Genomic DNA, 19,958 nt, shown 5'->3' on the forward strand with positions numbered 1-19,958 from the left:
ACAATTAGTTTAAGAATAATAATATTATAATTTAAGATAAAATAATAATAATAATAATAATTAGAAAAATCTGAAAACGTAAACAATAATAAGAAACAAACAATCTAAGTCAACCAAAGACAAGGAACAGAGTCAAAAAATAAAAATTAATTAATTAAAATAAATAAATAAGAGTCTGATTAATGAGTAAAGATCCTATAACAAAAATAATAATTAAAGGACACTAAAATTAAAACAAAGCAATAAAAAATGAGGGTAAAATTATTATTATTATTAATTTTTTTTACAGCGAATTTATGAAAAATAATACTTTAATAATGATTATTAAGATCAAATAATATTAGTTTAAGAATAATAATATTATAATTTATGATAATTAATAAAATAATAATAATTTACACATATATATATATATATATATATATTAAGAAAGAACCAAAAACATTAATGAGAAACAAACAATTCAAGTCAACCAAAAATAAGACACAAAATTATATATATATATATAAAGAAGAATCAAGACTTGATTAATGAGTCAAAATTTTATAACAAAAATAATAATTAAATAAAACTAAAATTAAAACAAAACAATAAAAAAAATTTCCTTTTTTAATAAGAAAATAAAACAAAAAATATTAACATTAAATTTAAATACAAATACCTATATAAAAACAAAAAATCATAAATAAAAATAAAAATACATTATAATTTTATTTTTCATTATTTAAAATTTATTTTATATTAATCGTAATATTTAATTTATATTTATATAAAATTTAATTTATCATATAAACAATAATTATAAAAATTATAAATACAGTATCTTAACACTGATAAAATAAAAAACAAAACCATGACTAAATCTCAAACCAAAACATAACAATAACATTTTGTTCCGTAAAGTTTGGCCTTTACCGTATGAAAGGGTTTCACCTTTATCATGTACTTAAAAAGTGATTGAGATTGATATAAAAGTTTAATGACTTTGAAAACCACCAAAAAGAAAATATAGCTAAATATGGGAACAAGCAAAAACAAGATATGGTTATTGATAATTCAAGGACACATTAATTATTGAATTTGTGTTATTTAATTTTCATTTTGTAAAGGCCCAGTCACATTCCATGAGTCCTATCCTATCAAATTTACTTCATTGGTCATGTTACATCACTTTATTGTTGAGACATTTACAAAATGTGAATGTTGTAATTTTATAGGAAGTTGTTTATACAATTTGATTTTGTTAAAGGATTATAATTTAAATGTATAATAATTTATTTTTGTATAATGGATGTATTATATTGTTTTAAAAATATTTAGTTTTAATATCTCAATGGGGTGGGGTGAAAGACTATGAGATATTGAAAAACGTGGTGAGGACTCTCTATACTAAGTCTCACACCTGATTTGGGTAGGGGGATTGTTTGGTAAGTGGAACCCATGCTTTAATTTATGTGGAGTCTAATCGATATGTATTGTAAATTAGTGGTATTTATAATAATTATAATGGTTGTGTATTTTATGTTTGGATGGTCGTTTAGATGATGAAAGTTGGGTACCCAGTGGAATTTATGTGTAAAAATGTTGGACGAGATTGTTTTGGAGTCATTCACTGAGTTGTTCTCCACAATGCAGAGCTCGAGTGAGAGTGTAGCAAAGGATAGGGGACTTTGTGATGAATTTGGTCTTGTAAACCCGCGTAAGCAAGAGATTTTGTGCGATGAGGAAGGAAGTAAGACAAGGGACGATAGGGGAATCTCTATGGATTCCCCAGACTACATCGTTAATCTCATTGCTTGGGAGCCATTTGTGGAGATTCTATGGGTAATTCACATTAAGGTCAAATAGCCTGGTTTTGTTTATTTTTATTCTTTAGTTGTTTTGATTATGTGTCATCTTTGGATAGTTGGGTGTGGTGTTTCAGCACCATGGTTTGAAAGAGGGCGTCTTATCGTTCCCTCAATGAAAGAATTGGGGATGTGTCATTGTCTTGCATGGCTATGGAATATTTTTAGACCCATCGTAGGGCGCTCGACTAGTAAGCATGGGAAAAATGTTGAAGGCTCAATCAACTTCAAGGTCTCATCAACCCTAAAACCTTATGTTTTCAGTGTGAAGTGGTGTGGGGGACTTATCTTATTTAGATTTGAAGTGGCATATGGGTATAAGGTTGTGGATATAATTCCTATTTTCTATATCCTTACGGTGGTTAGGGAAAATGTGGGTCGCCTGCACAGTGTGGGGTGGGGGTTGTAGGAAGGTGGCACACTCTCCTATTCGTAGGCATACACTCGACCACATAGCTAGGGTCAAGGGTGTTTCAATGAAGGGACTCTTTGGGCTCAAGAGGACCCTTGGGAAAGGAATAATTTGAACTCGCCAAAAAGAAGGAGGAGTCACGGGTTGAAGATGAGAAGAGTCTAACGTCACCAGTTGCCACAGGAACATGGATAAGGCGAGACGATGGATCCACCACTTCCCTACTTCCTTCCTCTAGTTGTTAATTCTCCCTCTCAGGATGACAATGTTTAAATACTTCAACAATTTCACAATGTGTTGGTCCAGCTTAACTGGGCACGCGCAAGATGACCATAATCACATCCTTGACTTCATGAACCACCTGCAATGGAATTTGTGGGAAACATATGACAAATTGGTGAGTCTTTAGAAAGGGCAGAGGTGCACTCAGGAGCAGATGGACCAGTTGGAAACCAAGATTGCTCACATCGAGGGTCACATCCATTGTGAGTTCAAACCCTCGTCTCCTTCAGGCTTAGCTCTAGAACATCTTGTCCTGGTAAATTCTGATGATAACTAAAGTGTGTCGGTTGTTTTTCTGTGTTGTTCGTCTTTTAGAAATGGTTGTCGATCAATGTTTGTAGATTGTTGTCTCTTTGGCAATATATCATGTACTTGGGCATGCACATGTTGGTCAATAAATATAGTAAGAGTGAGGCCAACAAGTTTTTGAAAGAAACCATGAAACAAGGTAACCTCTTGAAGTAATGGAAATTCTTGATTATATATATATATATATATATATATTTTCACTTTCTGGTTCACGGATACCCGGGTCAATGGGTAGCCGCTACATCTAGGGTTGTTCAACACTGAGTGGACGCACCCGAAGGCATCAACACCCCTCGGCCTATTTACTGACCTAACCCCAAGAGCTTTTGGGATTCGACCCTGTGACCTCCCATTGGCAAGGCACTTGATTTGACCGATTAAGCTAACTCTTGGGGCTATATATATATATATATATATACATAGTTATAATTTATATAAAAGTTAATTATAGTTTATAATTTAAAAATAGTAATTATTGAATTGGTAAAAAATGAAATCTATAAAGTTAATATAAAAAATATAATTATGTAAAGCACACAATTTTAATATATAATTTAATTTAATTTAACTTATTATTATATTTTATAATTTGAAGAGTTGTAGGAGCTAAGGAGTGATGGTTGCGTTGATGGTCCAAAATGACCTTATCAACATATAAGGGAGACAACTCGGTCAAGAACTTAAAGAAACCCTTTTTCCATTTGGAATGGTGGTTTTGACTGGTTCAGTTGGGTCTAGCTACCCTCTCTCTTTCTCTGTTGGCTTATAGTATGTCTATTACTTGCCAATAGGAAAGATACATCAGATCTACCCTCTTGAAGAGCTCGTGTAAGAAATGTTAAAATTTGGGTACCAGAGGACAAGTGGTTCCCTAAGGCTTTGATCTTTGGCCTAAGGAAAAGTGTTCAAATTTATTTTTTACTTTTCTCCTAAAGTGACTTTGTAAGTGGTAAAGTCAATTTAATTTAAAAGTGACTTTATAAGTGGTAAAGTTACATTCTAATTTAAAGGTGACTTTATTAAAGTGAATGAAAAATTAGAAAGTGAAAAAGTGACTATGGAAATAAAATGTTAAGTGGGTCTTTATTTAAGTGGATGAGTTAAAAAAATAAAAAGTGAGAATTAAATGCACATTTATTCTCATCCCTAGATCTAAATGAATCTCAACCATTAGATCTTAGGGTAACCCAAAATGTCATTTAGAGAATAAAGGGAGAAGAGAAGAGGAAAAAATCAATTCATTCTTTCAATGAGCATTTGAGAGAAAGAGAAGAGAGAGCAAGGAGAAAATTTCTGAGCAGTGAGGAAGTGAAGAAGAGTAGCAAGAAGACATTTCAGCAAATCTGGGCAGCAACATTTATTGGTATGCATCCCAAGGAAAAATCATACAGCAGGAGAAAGACACAAAAATCGAAGAAGAGGGACAACAAGTTTTGGGCACATTTTTCGAGGTTGGTTGTACAACATATAATGTTGTTTTATTGCTATAAAAATTTCTGTTTTGGTTGTTTTCTGATTAGCATGATTTTCAAGGTAGAGTTCAACCACGGAAATCGAGATAAGTTGTAATTTGTGGTTGTTGGAATTTTTACTGTGTATTTCAATTTCTCTGTAAAAACATTTTCAAAAATAAAGAAGAGCTCTCAAACTGGTTTTCCCGAAGAGTTATAGGGGGTTTTTCCAAGGTCACATTGACCAAAAATCATTGTGTTATTTTCTATGTGTGGCTGTCATAATTTTGCTATGTTTTATTTCTGCAATTTCAGCAGTTGTGAAATCTCTAAATTTGTATTTTCAGAAAATTATTATCATTTCCAGATTTTAGAATTTTTATCATGCTTGGATTTAAAACTAAATGCATGGAGTGATAAGGAAAACTGATAACCGGAGTGGGGGTTGAAATTTCTTCATGGTATCGGAGCTTGGTTGGCTGAAAAGTGCAGCGTGGGACAACAAAGTGAAAATTACAACAAGCTGATTTTTACACAGAAAACAGAAACCTTTACCACAGATTTGAAAATTTCAGTTTGGTAGGACAGTGAAACATGTCTTTGGATTTGAGAGTTGAAGACAGGTTGGATGGGCAGAACAACTACAGTGCATGAAAGGAGAGAATTCAGAGCATCTTTAAGGAAGCAGAAGTCTGGGGCGTTATGGTAAATACCACACAGAACCCAGTAGTAATACCTGCTGACCCTCTATAGTTGGGAGAGTTTAACAAAAATAATGCTAATACAAAAAGATTGATTCTGGAAGGAATCAAAGACCGTGTCATTCCTCATGTGAGAGGAAAGACTTATGCACATGAGATGTGGACAACCTTGACCAGTCTTTACCAGAGCTCAAATGAAAACAGAAAAATGGTCCTAAAGGAGAAATTGAAGGCCATTAAAATGGCTAAGGCTAACAGTTCTACAACATATCTCATAAAGATCACTTCAGTGAGAGATGAGTTGGCAGCTGTAGGTGAGATCATTTCACCCACTGAGTTGGTGAGGATTTCTTTGAATGGTCTTCCCAAGGCTTGGGAGAATTTTGTGGATGTCATTGTTGCACGAGAAAAACTTCCCGATTGGGAGAGGTTGTGGGGTGATTGCATTCAGAATGAGATCAGAAAGAACCATCTTGGGGCAGCCAAACAGGTGGAGGAGGATGACAATGTGGCATTGTTAGCAAGAGTTAAGAAGGGCAGAGCAAAGAAACAAGCTTCCAACAATGGAGGCAAAGGCAAAGATAAAGGCAAGCAGCAGAACAAGGAGATAGAATATTTCAAAGTCAAATGTTGTAATTGTAAAAAATTGGGACACTATGCTGTTGTGTGTCCGGAGAAGAAGAACAAGAAAGGGAAAGACAAACCCATGACAGCTTCTGTAGAGATAGAGAGCTTCTCAGAGAGATTTGATCAGGAGTTTGGGTCCATAGCTTGTGAGGCCACTAGTGCAGGATCACCTACCATATAGGTTTAGAGGGAGTGTGCATTCCCCGCTACTACTAGAGCATCTTCTAGCATTTGGTATGTTGACAGCGACACTTCCCGCCATATGGAAGAAGTCAGAGAGTAGTTCTCAGAGCTTTCAGAGGGTGATACTGATATGGAGGTAGTACTTGGTGATGAAAGCATTGTTAGAACAATCGGTGTGGGGACATTGAAATTTGATAGGGGACCCAAACCTCCCTTGGAAGTGTCAGATGTTCTATATGTGCCTGGAATGAAGAAGAACCCGATATCCATCTCAGAACTTGAGGATAGAGGGTATGATCTGTTGTTCAGGAGACGGCAGGTGCTTATATATCCTAAGGGAACTCCAGCTTCTTTAGCTATAGAGATTGGTGTGCGCCATGCCAAGGTGTACAAGTTCTCATTCCAGCCCCTAATGGCATTGAGTAGTAGCACCTGGGAAAAGATCGACAACATATCTAGCAGTTTAGAGTTGTGTGAGATTTAGCACCGCAGGATGGGGCACATGTATCATGGGGCCTTGAGTACATTGTAGGAGATCACCACTGGTGTGCCAGATTTCAGTTTTGATCACTTAATGTACGCAGAGGATGTGCTATGGGGAAGTTTTCTAGATCCCCTTTTCCCAATGGTGACAATAGAGCGACCGGGATCCTTGAATTGATTCATACCAATGTGAGTGGTCGGATGTCTCATTAATTATTGAATTTGTGTTATTTAATTTTAATTTTGTAAAGGCACAAGTCACATTCCATGAGTCCTATCCTATCAAATTTGGTCATTGGTCATGTTACATCACTTTATTGTTGAGACATTACAAAATGTGAATGTTATAATTTTATAGGAAGCAATTTGACTTTGTTAAAGGATTATAATTTAAATGTATAATAATTGATTTTTGTATAATGGATGTATTATATTGTTTTTAAAATATTTAGTTTTAATATCTCAATGGGGTGGGGTGATAGACTATGAGATATTGAAAAATGTGGTGAGGGCTCTCCATACTAAGTCTCCCACTTGATTTGGGTAGGGGGGTTGTTTGGTTAGTGGAACACATGCTTTAATTTATGTGGAGTCTAATCGATATCTATTGTAAATTAGTGGCATTTATAATAATTATAATGGTTGGGCATTCTATGTGTGGATGGTCGTTTAGATGATGAAAGTTGGGTATAGTGGAATTTATGTGTAAGAATGTTGGACGAGATTGTTTTGGAGTAATTCACTGAGTTTTTCTCCACAATGCAGAGCTCGAGTGAGAGTGTAGCAAAGGACAGAGGACTTTGTGATGAATTTGGTCTTGTAAACACGCGTAAGCAATATATTTTGTGCAATGAGGAAGGAAGTAAGACAAGGGACGATAGGAGAATCTCTATGGATTCCCCATACTACATCATTAATCTCATTGCTTGGGAGCCATTTGTGGAGATTCTATGGGTAATTCACACTAAGGTCAAATACCCTGGTTTTGTTTATTTTTATTCTTTAGTTGTTTTCATTGTGTGTCATTTTTGGATAGTTGGGTGTGGTGTTTCAACACCATGGTTTGAAAGAGGGTGTCTTATAGTTCCCTCACTGAAAGAATTGGGGACGTGTCATTGTCTTGCATGGCTATGGAAAATTTTTAGACCCACCTTAGGGTGCTTGACTAGTAAGTGTGGGAAAAAGGTTGAAGGCTCAATCAACGTCAGGGTCTCATCAACCCTAACACCTTATGTTTTCAGTGTGAAGTGGTGTGGGGGACTTATCTTATTTAGATATGAAGTGGAATATGGGTACAAGGTTGTGGATATAATTCCCATTTTGCATATCCTTACGGTGGTTAGGAAAAATGTGGGTCGCTTGCACAGTGTGGGGTGGGGGTTGTGGGAAGATGGCACACTCTCCTATTCGTAGGCATACAATCGACCACATAGCTAGGGTCAAGGGTGTTTCAATGAAGGGACTCTTTTGGCTCAAGAGGGCCCCGGGGAAAGGAATAATTTGAACTCACCAAAAAGAAGGAGGAGTCGCGGGTTGAAGATGAGAAGAGTCTAACATCACCAGTTGAGACAGGAACATGGATAAGGCGAGATGATGGATCCACCACTTCCCTACTTCCTTCCTCTAGTTGGCAATTCTCCCTCTCAGGATGACAATGTTTAAATACTTCAACAATTTTACAATGTGTTGGTCCAACTTAACTGGGCACGCGCAAGATGACCATAATGATATCCTTGACTTCATGAACCACCTGCAACGGAATTTGTGGGAAACATATGACAAATTGGTGAGTCTTTAGAAAGGGCAAAGGTGCACTCAGGAGAAGTTGGACCAGTTGGAAACCCAGATTGCTCACATGGAGGGTCACATCCATTGTGAGTTCAAACCCTCGTCTCCTTCAGGCTTAGCTCCAAAACATCTTGTCCTGGTAAATTCTGATGATAACTAATGTGCATCAGTTGTTTTTCTGTGTTGTTCGTCATTTAGCAATGGTTGTCGATCAATGTTTGTAGATTGTTGTCTCTTTGGCAATATATCATGTACTTGGGCATGCCCCTGTTGGCCAATAAATATAGTAAGAGTGAGGCCAACAAGTTTTTGAAAGAAACCATGAAACAAGGTAATCTTTTGAAGTAATGGAAATTCTTGATTATATATATATATATATATATAGTTATAATTTATATAAAAGTTAATTATAGTTTATAATTTAAAAATAGTAATTATTGAATTGGTAAAAATGAAATCTATAAAGTTAATATAAAAAATATAATTATGTAAAGCGCACAAATTTAATATATAATTTAATTTAATTTAACTTATTATTATATTTTATAATTTGAAGAGTTGTAGGAGCTAAGGAGTGATGGTTGCGTTGATGGTCCAAAATGACCTTATCAACATATAAGGGAGACAACTCGGTCGAGAACTTAAAGAAACCCTTTTTCCATTTGGAATGGTGGTTTTGACTGGTTCAGTTGGGTCTAGCTACCCTCTCTCTTTCTCTGTTGGCTTATAGTATGTCTATTACTTGCCAATAGGAAAGATACATCAGATCTACCCTCTTGAAGAGCTCATGCAAGAAATGTTAAAATTTGGGTACCAGAGGACAAGTGGTTCCCTAAGGCTTTGATCTTTGGCCTAAGGAAAAGTGTTCAAATTTATTTTTTACTTTTCTCCTAAAGTGACTTTATAAGTGGTAAAGTCAATTTAATTTAAAAGTGACTTTATAAGTGGTAAAGTTACATTCTAATTTAAAGGTGACTTTATTAAAGTGAATGAAAAATTAGAAAGTGAAAAAGTGACTATGGAAATAAAATGTTAAGTGGGTCTTTATTTAAGTGGATGAGTTAAAAAAATAAAAAGTGAGAATTAAATGCACATTTATTCTCATCCCTAGATCTAAATGAATCTCAACCATTAGATCTTAGGGTAACCCAAAATGTCATTTAGAGAATAAAAGGAGAAGAGAAGAGGAAAAAATCAATTCATTCTTTCAATGAGCATTTGAGAGAAAGAGAAGAGAGAGCAAGGAGAAAATTTCTGAGCAGTGAGGAAGTGAAGAAGAGTAGCAAGAAGACATTTCAGCAAATCTGGGCAGCAACATTTATTGGTATGCATCCCAAGGAAAAATCATACAGCAGGAGAAAGACACAAAAATCGAGGAAGAGGGACAACAAGTTTTGGGCACATTTTTCGAGGTTGGTTGTACAACATATAATGTTGTTTTATTGCTATAAAAATTTCTGTTTTGGTTGTTTTCTGATTAGCATGATTTTCAAGGTAGAGTTCAACCACGGAAATCGAGATAAGTTGTAATTTGTGGTTGTTGGAATTTTTACTGTGTATTTCAATTTCTCTGTAAAAACATTTTCAAAAATAAAGAAGAGCTCTCAAACTGGTTTTCCCGAAGAGTTATAGGGGGTTTTTCCAAGGTCACATTGACCAAAAATCATTGTGTTATTTTCTATGTGTGGCTGTCATAATTTTGCTATGTTTTATTTCTGCAATTTCAGCAGTTGTGAAATCTCTAAATTTGTATTTTCAGAAAATTATTATCATTTCCAGATTTTAGAATTTTTATCATGCTTGGATTTAAAACTAAATGCATGGAGTGATAAGGAAAACTGATAACCGGAGTGGGGGTTGAAATTTCTTCATGGTATCGGAGCTTGGTTGGCTGAAAAGTGCAGCGTGGGACAACAAAGTGAAAATTACAACAAGCTGATTTTTACACAGAAAACAGAAACCTTTACCACAGATTTGAAAATTTCAGTTTGGTAGGACAGTGAAACATGTCTTTGGATTTGAGAGTTGAAGACAGGTTGGATGGGCAGAACAACTACAGTGCATGAAAGGAGAGAATTCAGAGCATCTTTAAGGAAGCAGAAGTCTGGGGCGTTATGGTAAATACCACACAGAACCCAGTAGTAGTACCTGCTGACCCTCTATAGTTGGGAGAGTTTAACAAAAATAATGCTAATACAAAAAGATTGATTCTGGAAGGAATCAAAGACCGTGTCATTCCTCATGTGAGAGGAAAGACTTATGCACATGAGATGTGGACAACCTTGACCAGTCTTTACCAGAGCTCAAATGAAAACAGAAAAATGGTCCTAAAGGAGAAATTGAAGGCCATTAAAATGGCTAAGGCTAACAGTGCTACAACATATCTCATAAAGATCACTTCAGTGAGAGATGAGTTGGCAGCTGTAGGTGAGATCATTTCACCCACTGAGTTGGTGAGGATTTCTTTGAATGGTCTTCCCAAGACTTGGGAGAATTTTGTGGATGGCATTGTTGCACGAGAAAAACTTCCCGATTGGGAGAGGTTGTGGGGTGATTGCATTCAGAATGAGATCAGAAAGAACCATCTTGGGGCAGCCAAACAGGTGGAGGAGGATGACAATGTGGCATTGTTAGCAAGAGGTAAGAAGGGCAGAGCAAAGAAACAAGCTTCCAACAATGGAGGCAAAGGCAAAGATAAAGGCAAGCAGCAGAACAAAGAGACGAACTATTTCGAAGTCAAATGTTGGAATTGTCAAAAATTGGGACACTATGTTGTTGTGTGTCCGGAGAAGAAGAACAAGAAAGGGAAAGACAAACCCATGACAGCTTCTGTAGAGATAGAGAGCTTCTCAGAGAGATTTGATCAGGAGTTTGGGTCCATAGCTTGTGAGGCCACTAGTGCAGGATCACCTACCATATAGGTTTAGAGGGAGTGTGCATTCCCCGCTACTACTAGAGCATCTTCTAGCATTTGGTATGTTGACAGCGACACTTCCCGCCATATGGAAGAAGTCAGAGAGTAGTTCTCAGAGCTTTCAGAGGGTGATACTGATATGGAGGTAGTACTTGGTGATGAAAGCATTGTTAGAACAATCGGTGTGGGGACATTGAAATTTGATAGGGGACCCAAACCTCCCTTGGAAGTGTCAGATGTTCTATATGTGCCTGGAATGAAGAAGAACCCGATATCCATCTCAGAACTTGAGGATAGAGGGTATGATCTGTTGTTCAGGAGACGGCAGGTGCTTATATATCCTAAGGGAACTCCAGCTTCTTTAGCTATAGAGATTGGTGTGCGCCATGCCAAGGTGTACAAGTTCTCATTCCAGCCCCTAATGGCATTGAGTAGTAGCACCTGGGAAAAGATCGACAACATATCTAGCAGTTTAGAGTTGTGTGAGATTTAGCACCGCAGGATGGGGCACATGTATCATGGGGCCTTGAGTACATTGTAGGAGATCACCACTGGTGTGCCAGATTTCAGTTTTGATCACTTAATGTACGCAGAGGATGTGCTATGGGGAAGTTTTCTAGATCCCCTTTTCCCAATGGTGACAATAGAGCGACCGGGATCCTTGAATTGATTCATACCAATGTGAGTGGTCGGATGTCTCATTAATTATTGAATTTGTGTTATTTAATTTTAATTTTGTAAAGGCACAAGTCACATTCCATGAGTCCTATCCTATCAAATTTGGTCATTGGTCATGTTACATCACTTTATTGTTGAGACATTACAAAATGTGAATGTTATAATTTTATAGGAAGCAATTTGACTTTGTTAAAGGATTATAATTTAAATGTATAATAATTGATTTTTGTATAATGGATGTATTATATTGTTTTTAAAATATTTAGTTTTAATATCTCAATGGGGTGGGGTGATAGACTATGAGATATTGAAAAATGTGGTGAGGGCTCTCCATACTAAGTCTCCCACTTGATTTGGGTAGGGGGGTTGTTTGGTTAGTGGAACACATGCTTTAATTTATGTGGAGTCTAATCGATATCTATTGTAAATTAGTGGCATTTATAATAATTATAATGGTTGGGCATTCTATGTGTGGATGGTCGTTTAGATGATGAAAGTTGGGTATAGTGGAATTTATGTGTAAGAATGTTGGACGAGATTGTTTTGGAGTAATTCACTGAGTTTTTCTCCACAATGCAGAGCTCGAGTGAGAGTGTAGCAAAGGACAGAGGACTTTGTGATGAATTTGGTCTTGTAAACACGCGTAAGCAATATATTTTGTGCAATGAGGAAGGAAGTAAGACAAGGGACGATAGGAGAATCTCTATGGATTCCCCATACTACATCATTAATCTCATTGCTTGGGAGCCATTTGTGGAGATTCTATGGGTAATTCACACTAAGGTCAAATACCCTGGTTTTGTTTATTTTTATTCTTTAGTTGTTTTCATTGTGTGTCATTTTTGGATAGTTGGGTGTGGTGTTTCAACACCATGGTTTGAAAGAGGGTGTCTTATAGTTCCCTCACTGAAAGAATTGGGGACGTGTCATTGTCTTGCATGGCTATGGAAAATTTTTAGACCCACCTTAGGGTGCTTGACTAGTAAGTGTGGGAAAAAGGTTGAAGGCTCAATCAACGTCAGGGTCTCATCAACCCTAACACCTTATGTTTTCAGTGTGAAGTGGTGTGGGGGACTTATCTTATTTAGATATGAAGTGGAATATGGGTACAAGGTTGTGGATATAATTCCCATTTTGCATATCCTTACGGTGGTTAGGAAAAATGTGGGTCGCTTGCACAGTGTGGGGTGGGGGTTGTGGGAAGATGGCACACTCTCCTATTCGTAGGCATACAATCGACCACATAGCTAGGGTCAAGGGTGTTTCAATGAAGGGACTCTTTTGGCTCAAGAGGGCCCCGGGGAAAGGAATAATTTGAACTCACCAAAAAGAAGGAGGAGTCGCGGGTTGAAGATGAGAAGAGTCTAACATCACCAGTTGAGACAGGAACATGGATAAGGCGAGATGATGGATCCACCACTTCCCTACTTCCTTCCTCTAGTTGGCAATTCTCCCTCTCAGGATGACAATGTTTAAATACTTCAACAATTTTACAATGTGTTGGTCCAACTTAACTGGGCACGCGCAAGATGACCATAATGACATCCTTGACTTCATGAACTACCTGCAATGGAATTTGTGGGAAACATATGACAAATTGGTGAGTCTTTAGAAAGGGAAAAGGTGCACTCAGGAGCAGCTGGACCAGTTGGAAACCAAGATTGCTCACATCGAGGGTCACATCCATTGTGAGTTCAAACCCTCGTCTCCTTCAGGCTTAGCTCCAAAACATCTTGTCCTGGTAAATTCTGATGATAACTAATGTGCATCAGTTGTTTTTCTGTGTTGTTCGTCATTTAGCAATGGTTGTCGATCAATGTTTGTAGATTGTTGTCTCTTTGGCAATATATCATGTACTTGGGCATGCACATGTTGGCCAATAAATATAGTAAGAGTGAGGCCAACAAGTTTTTGAAAGAAACCATGAAACAAGGTAATCTTTTGAAGTAATGGAAATTCTTGATTATATATATATATATATATATATATATATATATATATATATATATATATATATATATATATATATAGTTATAATTTATATAAAAGTTAATTATAGTTTATAATTTAAAAATAGTAATTATTGAATTGGTAAAAATGAAATTTATAAAGTTAATATAAAAAACAATTTTGTAAAGCGCACAAATTTAAGATATAATTTAATTTAACTTAACTTATTATTATATTTTATAATTTGAAGAGTTGTAGGAGATAAGGAGTGAGGGTTGCGTTGAAGCTCCAAAATAACTCTATCAACATGTAAGGGAGACAACTCGGTTGAGAACTTAAAGAAACCCTTTTTCCATTTGGAATGGTGGTTTTGACTGGTTCAGTTGGGTCTAGCTACCCTCTCTCTTTCTCCTTTGGCTTATAGTATGTCTATTACTTGCCAATAGGAAAGAGACATCAAATCTATCCTCTTGCAGAGCTCGCGCAAGAAATGTTAAAATTTGGGCAACAGAGGACAAGTGGTTCCCTAAGGCTTTGATCTTTGGCCTAGGGAAAAGTGTCCAAATTTTATTTTTTACTTTTCTCCTAAAGTGACTTTATAAGTGGTAAAGTCAATTTAATTTAAAAGTGAATTTATAAGTGGTAAAGTTACATTCTAATTTAAGAGTGACTTTATAAGTGATAAAGTTACATTCTAATTTAAATGTGACTTTATTAAAGTGAGTGAAAAATTAGAAAGTGAAAAAGTGACTATGCAAATAAAAGGTTAAGTGGGTCTTTATTTAGGTGGATGAGTTAAAAAAAATAGAAAGTGAGAATTAAATGCACATTTATTCTCATCCCTAGATCTAAATGAATCTCAACCATTAGATCTTAGGGTAACCCAAAAAGTCAGTTAGAGAATAAAAGGAGAAGAGAAGAGGAAAATATCAATTCATTCTTTCATGAGCATTTGAGAGAAAGAGAAGAGAGAGCAAGGAGAAAATTTCTGAGCAGTGAGGAAGTGAAGCAGAGTAGCAAGAAGGCATTTCAACAAATCTAGGCAGCAACATTTATTGGCATGCATCCCAAGGAAAAATTGTACAGTAGGAGAAATGCACAAAAATCGAGGAAGAGGGACAACAAGTTCTGGGCACAATTTTTAAGGTTGGTCGTACAACATTTAATGTTGTTTTATTGCTGTAAAAATTTATGTTTTGGCTGCTTTTTTATTAGCATGATTTTCAAGGTGGAGTTCAACCACAGAAATCAAGATAAGTTGTAATTTGTGGTTGTTGGAATTTTTACTGTGTATTTTAGTTTCTCTGTAAAAACATTTTCAGAAATAAAAAAGAGCTCTCAAACTGGTTTTCCCCAAGAGTTGTAGGGGGTTTTTCCAGGGTCACATTGGCCAAAAATCACTGTGTTAATTTCTGTGTGTGGCTATCATAATTTTGCTGTGTTTTATTTCTGCAATTTTAGCAGTTGTGAAATCTCTAAATTTGTGTTTTCAGAAAATTATTGTCATTTCCAGATTTTAGAATTTTTATCATGCTTGGATTTAAAACTAAATGCATGGAGTGATAATGAAAACTGATAACTGGAGTGCGGGCTGAAATTTCTTCATGGTATCGGAGCTTGGTTGGCTAAAAAATGCAGCTTGGGACAATAAAGTGAAAATTACAGCAAGCTGATTTTTACATAGAAAACAGAAACCTTTACCACAGATTTGAAAATTTCAGTTTGGTAGGACAGTGAAACATGTCTTTGGGTTTGATAGTTGAAGACAGGTTGGATGGGAAGAACAACTATAGTGCATGGAATGAGAGAATCCAGATCATATTTGAGGAAGCAGAAGTCTAGGGCATTATGGTAAATACCACACAAAACCCAGTAGTAGTACCTACTGACCCTATACAGTTGACAGAGTTTAACAAAAAGAATGTTAAGACAAAAAGTTTGATTCTGGAAGGAATCAAAGACCATGTCATTCCTCATGTGAGAGGAAAGACTTATGCACATGAGATGTGGACAACCGACCAGTCTTTACGAGAGCTCACATGAAAATAGAAAAATGGTCCTAAAGGAGAAACTGAAGGCCATTAAAATGGCCAAGATTGACAGTGCTACAACATATCTCATAAAGATCACTTCAGTGAGAGATGGGTTGGCAGTCGTAGGTGAGATCATTTCACCCACTAAGTTGGTGAGGATTTCTTTGAATGGTCTTCCCAAGACTTGGGAGATTTTTTGGATGGCGTTTTTGCACAAGAAAAACTTCCCGATTGGGAGAGGTTGTGGGATGATTTCATTCAAAATGAAATCAGAAAGAACCATCTTGGGGCAGCCAAATAGGTGGAGGAGGATGACAATGTGGCATTGTTAGCAAGAGGCAAGAGGGCAGAGCAAAGAAGCAATCTTCCAATAATGGAGGCAAAGGCAAAGGTAAAGGCAAGCAACAAAACAAGGAGACAGACTATTCCAAAGTCAAATGTTGGAATTGTCAAAAGTTGGGACATTATGCTATTGTGTGTGCAGAGAAGAAGAACAAGAAAGGGAAAGAAAAACCCATGGCAGCCTCTGTAGAGATAGAGAGCTTCTTAGAGAGATTTGATCGGGAGTTTGGGTTCATAGCTTGTGAGGCCACTAGTGTAGGATCACCTACCATATAGGTTCAGAGGGAGTGTGCATTCCCTACTACAAGTAGAGCATCTTCTAGCATTTGGTATGTTGACAGCGGCACTTCCCGCCATATGACAAGAGTCAGAGAGTACTTCTTAGAGCTTTCAGAGGGTGATACTGATATGGAGGTAGTACCTGGTGATGACAGTGTTGTTAGAGCAGTCGGTGTGGGGACATTGACATTTGATAGGGGACCCAAACCTCCCTTGGAAGTGTCATATGTTCTATATGTGCCTGGAATGAAGAAGGACCTGATATCCATCTCAGCACTTGAGGATAGAGGGTATGATGTGTTGTTCAGGAGAGGGCAGGTGCTTATATATCCTAAGGGAACTCCAACTTCTTCAGCTAGAGAGATTGGTGTGCACCATGCCAAGGTGTACAAGTTCTCATTTCAGCCCCTGATGGCATTGAGTAGCAGCACCCGAGACAAGACCGACAACATATCTAGCAATTCAGAGTTGTGTGAGATTTGGCACTGCAGGATGGGGCACATGTATCATGGGGCGTTGAGTACATTGTGGGAGATCTCCACTAGTGTGCCATATTTCAGTTCTGATCACTTGATGTATGCAGAGGATGTGCTATGGGGAAGTTTATTAGATCCTCTTTTCCTAGCAGTGAAGGTAGAGCGATCAGGATCCTTGACTTGATTCATACCGATGTGAGTGGTCGGATGTCTCATGTATCCTTGAGTGGTTGAGTACTATGTTTTATTCATTTATGACCACTCCAGGAAGACCTGGATTTATTTCTTGAAGACCAAGAGTGAGGTCTTTAAGTGATTTCAAGAGTTCAAACCTCTTGTGGAGACCTAGACAAGTAGAAAGATCAAGGTCCTCATGTCGGAAAATGGAGGGGAGTATACTCTTGGTGAGTTTGTTGATTTTTACGCTTAAGCAGGCATTAGAAGGGAGTTCACAGTTCCTTACTACCCCTAGCAGAATGGGATTGCAGAGAGAAAAAAACATATCCATTACAGGGGCTGCCAAAGCCATGCTTCATAATCAGGGGTTACATTTATTTTTGTGGGCAGAGGCCTGCAACACTGTTGTGTACTTGCAGAATAGGAGTCCACATCATGCCTTGGGGAATGTGACTTCAGAGGAGGCTTTTTCTAGGAAAAAGCCTGATGTTGGGCACTTTCGTATCTTTTGGTGCTTTACACATTCCTATGTCCCCAAGGAGAACAGGACCAAGCTAGAGCCCACTGCAGACAAGGGCATATTTGTGGGTTATAGTGAGACCTCGAAATCTTATCGGATTTATATTCTTGCACAGAGGAAAGTGGTTGTCCGGCGAGATGTGAAGTTCAAGGAGGAGAGAGATTTCAGGAGGTCACGAGAGTTAGAGTATATAGAGTCACTAGACCCTGAGGAGCAACTGAGTGAGTCACAGGGATCCAATGGTCAGGGATCAAGAGGTACATCGATTACAATGTCAGGTCCATTAGTGAGCAGTGGCTCTCAGAGTCAAGTGGGTGGTTCTTTGGGCAACATGCAATGCAGTGTGCAGAGCAGTTCATAGGGTAGTCCACTAATGGACAGTTCAAACAGTACTTTAGCATCTACAGGCACAGATTCAGGCCTGAGGTCAGTTGGTAGGCCTTCAAGAGTTTAGGCTTCTGATGATGATGAGGATTCTTTCACTCCGGTGATAGAAGTATGCTCAGGGAAGAGGAACCCCAAGTGGCTTCAAGATACCTTGCGCGAGGCCACATCAGTTGCTGGGCCAAAGAGAGCAATTAGAGAGAGTAAACCACATGAGCGGTTCTATAGTTACATGGCATTGATAACAAGCATTGTTGACTCTGAGCCTTCTAGTTATGAGGAGGCAGCTAGCCAGCAGGTCTGGAGAGAGGCCATGATGGAGGAGTATTCTTCTATTATGAAGAACAATGTTTGGGAGGTAGTGCCGAGGCCTAAAGGTAAATCAGTTGTTACTTCCAGATGGCTCTACAAGATAAATCATGCTGCAGATGGCAGCATCGAGAAGTTCAAGGCTAAATTTGTGGCGAGAGGGTTCTCACAGGTAGAGGGAGTTGACTATGAGGAGACCTTCAATCCCATAGCTCGGTATACATCTATTCGCACCATTATATCGATTACAACAGAGATGGGTTGGAAGATCCACCAGATGGATGTGAAGACCGCATTTCTCAATGGCTTCATTCAGGAGGAGGTTTATATTGAGTAGCCGCAGGGCTTTGAGGTGCATGGGAAGGATTCCCATGTATGCATATTGAAAAAGGCACTCTATGGCCTGAAGCAAGCTCCCAAAGCTTGGTACTCGAGGATTGATACATACTTGCAGCAGTTAGGTTTCACAAAGAGTGAGGATGATCCGAACCTATACTTCATTGTGGTGGGTGAGGAGCCTCTCATTCTGGTGTTGTATGTTGATGACTTGATCATCACTGGTGTAGAGAGACTCATTGAGGGCTGCAAGAGAGATCTTGCTTCAGAGTTTGAGATGAAGGATATTGGATTGATGCATTATTTTCTGGGATTGGAGGTGTGGCAGGAGGAGGGGCATTTCTTCCTGGGATAAGGGAAGTACATTTTGGATATATTTAGTAGATTTCACATGGAGGACTGCAAACCCGTGTCTACACCTATGATCACTAACTGAAAGAAGCTTCAGGCTTCTGATTCCGAGTTGGTGGGTCCTACTCTATACCGACAGTTGATTGGTTGTTTGTTGTATTTGCTCAACACTCGACCAGATATATGTTTTGTAGTTAACAATATGATTCAGTTCATGTGTGAGCCCAGGACAGTGCATTGGGTGGCTGCAAAACACATTCTTCGTTACTTGTAGGGGACTGTGGGTTTTGGTCTAGATTATAGACAAAGTGATGGAGTGAGACTGGCAAGGTACATGGATTTAGATTGGCCAGGTTATGCTTCAAATAGGAAGAGTACTTCTGGGTGTTGTTTTGGGTTGGGTTCGGTAGTTGTATCGTGGATCAATTGGAAACAACAATCAGTTGCATTGAGTTCAGCTGAGGCAGAGTATATGGTTGCTAGTTTGGCTAGTTGTGAGGCCATATGGCTTCGCAAGATGTTGTTTGGTCTATTTGGTCAGGCATTGAGACCTTCAGTAATTTACTGTGATAATCAGATTTGCATAAAACTCACGGAGAATCTAGTTTTTCATGACAAGTCAAAGAATATTAAGATCAAGTATCACTTCATTAGAGACTATGTCCAAAAGGGAGTTGTCAATCTTGAGTACATTTCCACAAATGAGCAGGTAGCAGACATTTTCACCAAATCCTTACCATGGGGCAAGCATGTATACTTCAGAGACAAGATGGGAGTGGTGAGGAACACTTTCCTCGGTAAGAGTATTAAAATTTGGGTACCAAAGGACATTTTCACCAAAGCCTTACCATGGGGCAAGCATGTATACTTCAGAGACAAGATGGGAGTGGTGAGGAACACTTTCCTCGGTAAGAGGGAGTATTAAAATTTGGGTACCAAAGGACAAGTGGTTCCCTAAGGCTTTGATCTTTAGCCTAGGGAAAAGTGTCCAAATTTATTTTTTCTTTGCTCCTAAAGTGACTTTATAAGTGGTAAAGTCAATTTAATTTCAAAGTGACTTTATAAGTGGTAAAGTTACATTCTAATTTAAAAGTGACTTTATAAGTGGTAAAGTTACATTCTAATT

The sequence above is a fragment of the Pinus tabuliformis genome, chromosome 1_2, assembly GCF_031772625.1.
Source record: "Pinus tabuliformis cultivar Carrire ecotype Pingquan chromosome 1_2, CPIR1, whole genome shotgun sequence".
In the NCBI taxonomy this organism is placed as follows: Eukaryota; Viridiplantae; Streptophyta; class Pinopsida; order Pinales; family Pinaceae; genus Pinus; species Pinus tabuliformis.